The sequence below is a fragment of the Acyrthosiphon pisum genome, chromosome A2, assembly GCF_005508785.2.
Source record: "Acyrthosiphon pisum isolate AL4f chromosome A2, pea_aphid_22Mar2018_4r6ur, whole genome shotgun sequence".
Taxonomy (NCBI): domain Eukaryota; kingdom Metazoa; phylum Arthropoda; class Insecta; order Hemiptera; family Aphididae; genus Acyrthosiphon; species Acyrthosiphon pisum.
In genome coordinates this window covers 76,553,466-76,559,465 of record NC_042495.1, presented here as the reverse complement: position 1 = coordinate 76,559,465, position 6,000 = coordinate 76,553,466, and positions in this window count along the sequence as shown.

Genomic DNA, 6,000 nt, shown 5'->3' with positions numbered 1-6,000 from the left:
TGACAGACACAAAAAAAAGTTAAAAAAAATAAAAAAAAAAATAAAAAAATAAAAAAAAAAATAAAAAAAAAAACACACATCATTGTAAAATCAATACATTCATCGTTCCACTCAGAATCTAAAACGTATTAACAACAGTGTCGGCCTGGGATCTAAAGGGCCCCTGGAGGCAAATTATTCAAAGGGCCTTTTTAAAAATACCAAATCTCAAAAAAATAACTTAAAAACTTTTTATAGATATTTATCACATAATATGGACTGTGGCGTCATTTCAGTTTTTGAGAGGGGAGGGGGGGCAAAATTTTTGACCGGCCCAAAATAAAACTGAAAAAAAAAAGCTCGCTAACATTTACATTACATTACATTACAATATTGCATTTTTACCTCAATACAAATACCCTCCTTATACATAATTGTATACTTACTAGTTAGTATCAAAGGTTAATATCATAAGCATACAGGTAAGTAACCCATTTTTTTTGAGAGATAACAATAACTAAATAATTAATACATATATGTAGAGGTTACTTAAATATATTACCTATTATAGTACAGCCAGCGAAAAAAAGCCACTTGGGGCGCTACAATCGCGGCTTATTTTTCGTTGGCCGTACTATAGCTACTATATAAAGGCCCAAAACTAGCCCATACCCGGCCCGACAGCGGCCCGTTAATGACAAGGGGGGGAGGCAAATGCCCACCCTGTCCCCCCAAATGACGCCACTGAATATGGATCGATATATATAGTAATATAATATCGATCAAACATCTCAGTACGTCAGTACGTATTTCAACATAATCATAGATTTCAAAATTATCATATAAATGTATTATTACCACGGTCTAATTTATTATGATTTTAGAATCATTAAAATAATAAAATATATATTATTTTATTATTATTAAATTATTTAGTGGATCCAAGCACATACCACTGGGCTATATAAAGTAGATACATTTTGGTAAATAATTTCATTTATTTCTTGAAAAATACGGGTCGGGGCCTCCTAGCCGCCTGGGGCAGGCCGACACTGATTAACAATAACCTTTAATATGCTCTCCTTCGCTTTGTGCAAGTTGATTCTAATGTTGATAGTATAAGGAAACGCAAAAACTAGAAATACTTTGCGTAACAAATGTTTTGAAATTTCTAATAATTTTATAGGATAATAAATTTCTATATTCAGAAAACGGGTGGAATACGTTTTAGACAGTAGGTATAGCCACGTGCTACCACATTTCCGGTATTCAAGTCATTTGATACAACTATACGGTCGCAACCCGATCACACCAGTCGATGTGGTCACTTTAACTATACCACCTGCCGTTTCAGTTTCTCTTATACATAACGCTATAGCTGTAAACAAAAACGTATCGAAACTGATGAAACTACTAAAAGATCTGAATGGCACGTGCTTATTTATTTTGATAGCTTGAAACTGTTTTACATTCTAAGTGCGGGGTGTTTAAACATATGACTATGGTATATGAGATTCTTGTTATATTAATTATCATGTTAAATAAGTGTAATAAGCAGAGTCGTTGGACTTTTAGTAATCAAAAAAATAATAAAAAAAACTGCAGTCCGAAAAAAATTAACCTTATAACTATTATAACTCATACCGAGCCTACAATAGGATGTCTGCCCGTTTTAACGAAATCGGTTTCTTTTATTTAGTTGCAACACATAATAACTTTTATTGTTATAATTATCAGGTAATTTAGTTATTATAACGTAGATATTATATTATTATTAGTAGGCATAGGTGCAAATAGCTTTTGGTATATGGTGGGGGGAGGGGGTTAAAGCCTTACTTAGATAATATTGAACAAACTTAAAACAAAATGTAGGAAATGGTTGGGGGATTATGAACATTTTTGGGGGCTTAGCCCTTAAAGCCCTCCTATTTGCGGTCATGTTAATAGATATTTATCGACAATGGTGACAATAATAATTATTTATAAGTATAGGCGTATAGCTATGTATACCGTATACGTATATGTATCTACCTAGTGTAGTATTTTTATTCAATACTTATATTATAACAACAATAAACAATAAAGAAATAAATTAAACTATTTAAGCAATATAATTAAATTGTGAAGAGGAGTAAGTTTTATTTGGTTTCTGTCGTGTTATATACTTCAGTGTAATAAATAAAATGATGTTGTAACCCTTTTTTTTAAAAAAAAGGTCGGCGTCCAGTGAACTGCGTTGTACACATGAACAATATAGTTCAGATATAATAGTCCCCTTTTATCACCCTTTAAATACAAAACCTTTACAAAACATGAATACTAACAAGTATAAAGTACCTTCCTACTACATGTTATGAGTACCATTTACTTAATAATAGTTCAATGCGACTACATCAATTGTCAAGTTAAGAAGAACTGTAAACACAGGTGTTTATTTACTTTAAAATGTACGCATGTTAACCTTTTTATTAAGCACAATAGTAATACCTACAATTGTACAAGCTTACTTTTTATCAGTAAATTTGCATGTGAACTACATGTTTGATGATAATATGATATATTAACAACACCACTATAAGTGTCTAAATGATTTTCTTATCTACTATATAGGTACCTATACAGCTATTATACAGGTATACGTATTAATTGATTGATTTATGATGCATTTCTAGTGATGCGAATATGAACCTAACCTTGGCGGGGTGGGGAAGTTAATGAAAATAATTAACTGTGGCAAGTTGGTTAATTTTATTCAATTAAATTACCTTTAGTTAAATTAAAAGTTAACAAAAAAGAATTGAACTAGATAAGTTTAAAGTTGAGATACAAAATAAACTTGACTTAACTCAGTTAAAAAAAAAAATATATTTTTCTAAGTTACAATATTTTTAAGTCATAAATGGCCCTAGTATTTTGATTTACACAAACATTTATCAAAACGTTTAATACTGTGTAAAAAATTAGATTATTATAATGCATGATTAGAAAAAAATGACCAAAATCGAAAAAGAGCCATGAGTATTAATCTAGTTGGTTCCGCATGACACGAAAAGAAAATTAACTTAATTGCTCGACATTGATAATTAGCTATAAAAAGTTAAGTACAATATTGTTATTGTTACAACAATAACGATTTTAATTTTTAACTAAATAAGTCAATAAGTTAAAAACAAAAATAATTAACTAGTTAAGTTAAAAAGTTTAAAAAAAGTGAATTTTTAATTCAACTTTAACTTTTTAACAAATTAATGCCCACCACCCATGGATGTTCGTATGCATAGTCAATGTTAGTGCCTCATAAGACATATTAGTTTAGGTACTATGAGTCCCCTTAAGTTTGACAAAATTTTATCGTTAAGGTAAATTTACAAAAACAATTCTACGCAGAACATTTTTTTTACATAGTTTTCAGTGAAGAAGTGAAGAAGATTGGAATACAGACGACTTAGTTGAAAATTCAATCGATACAGAAAATCTTTAATCGAAATCAGATGTTGAAGAAATTATTAATACATATATTATAATATTATATAATATATAACTTACATAGTTGATTTTGACGACAAAGGTTTAATATTATATTTTCATACATTACTTACTTATGTATAGTTATGTATGATAAATCTTATATTAAATTTTCAATTTTTAGCTATTAATTAGCTATACAAATTTAATAACTTATTCATTTTTAACTACTGGGAATTTTAAATTTTAACCTCTTAAAAGTACCTACCAACTACCAACTATAACATATAGTTAAATAATAGTAAAAATAATAAAATATATTACTCTAATCACAATATACATCTATTAAAAATGACCAAAAATTTATCTGTGGGTATCAAAATGGTGGTAAATAAGATTTTTTTGTAGAAAAAAGAAATTTCAGGGGGATTCAGAACCCTAGAACCCTACCCCCGCGTACTCCACTGGTACTATAGTCTATATGCGTCAATAAAGGTGGCGTTCGATCGAGCTACTGCAGCAGCGTGGAGGATTCCCACGAGCTTTAAATTATAATATACGATTGCGAACCGCAAGCGTGTATATTATATTTTAATAAATATATCTATGACATCTCCAAGACCAAAAGTAAACAACCCGCCAATGATATCAATTTACCGATGTTTATCACAGAGTTTTGGGTTTTCAATTATTTGCCAAATGATTGGCCGATTACGCCGTTTTATATAGATACGTAAACTGAGTTCTGCGTGCGGACCAGTTGGACTATAATACGTAAAGCATACACAACTTTACAGTTTTATATATATAAATATACATTATGCATACACAATACACATTCGTTCGAAGTAATATAATTTTATGAGTTAATCCGTGCAACAGACGCACGTGGCTGACACGCGTACTATTTTTTTTTACCATCGGACGGAACTCGCCGATTATCTTGTCCCTTTAGCTGTTTTGTGCGAGCGTTTTGCGTATACATCCGATTCACATATTGTTCGAAACGTATATTATTATAGTATTATAATACGATCATCGTTATCATATTACTTTTTACAACGATAATCCTCAGTATATAGGTACCTACTGCGCGTATATACCCGCGGTTTTAATTAATAAACTCAAATAATGGCCGTTATGGCGCTGGAGTTCATAGCCAATTTCACTTGTGATATTATTATAATTTATACAGATACAGAGATGTACCTTCGTCATAAATATATTCAGCCAGACAGCTATTGTTTTCATGCGAAATTCCTTACCTGTAACACAGCAGACTATGATTAAATTCACTCGTCTAGTAGTACATATGTATTATATACTAAACTGCTAAATACTTATATTATATACCTTTACTTGATATATTATAACCTAATTATATTATATTTATTTATATATACAATGTACCTAATATATGCATATCTACGTGTATTTTATTCACAAAAATGGAGATTACCCAGTTCAGAAATCATATTTTAAGTCTCATATTATGGCATAATATTAAAATAATATTAATACATTTTTTATTATTTTTATCTGATGTACTACAGCTATAGTCTCAGTAGAAAGTGATACGGGCCAAATCGGAGGGTGGTTTTGAATTGTTGATGTATCATAATTCATACTTAAGTAATATTTTCGGTCTTATTCATCATCGTATTTGATTATTGAATGTATATATTTTCCATAATATCTACATAGTAACTAATCATATCACGTGACGTACCAACACCATATATATTATAAATAAATACCACATATTATTAATTTTATATTTGGTAAATGGCTACAACTACAAAGGTTTTTAGCCTACATATCGTATTATTATAATTTTAATGTGATACATATTTATTATATTATTAGTTATTATTTTATATTTATTATATTAACACTGCAGCAGTCTGCAGCCCGTCACTTCTTGAATTCAGTCGATCTATGTTGCATGTCCATCCGCTGCAACAACCACGTTTGTTTTACTGAATGCAAGTATTATAATATATATAAGACTTTATTATACATATATCTTATGTGTATATGTATGTGTATACGTCTAATTAGGCACCTATGGTTAGTTACTCTTTGGAGTGAATATTTTTATTTTATCGCATTTCACCGGCAAAGGAAACGTTATGTTAACCTACCTGCAGTATATACCCACATACATACATATATATATAAGTACAAGGAATACGTGGCAGAGGTGGCTGGCGGGGTGACCGTGTAACATAATAACAGCCTTTGGGTTCGTTGGATCGGAAGTTGACGTGACCAAGTTTAGTGTTGTGTGGCCTATACGTGTGTGGATATTGTTTTATATCATTCCAGACGAACGACTCGTCCGCAGACATTACCGTCCCGGGCGTAGTATCCCATGACGGTGGTAGAGCCGAGATATTATACACGTAATGACCGAACAAAACCACGGCCAACGTACATTTTATGGCCTGGGTATTAGCATATTATATTATAATGTTGAAGACTATAATCGTAAATAATATTATCAACACTGACCAACGAGAATATATCATATAGCTGCCATTATAGCTGGCACCT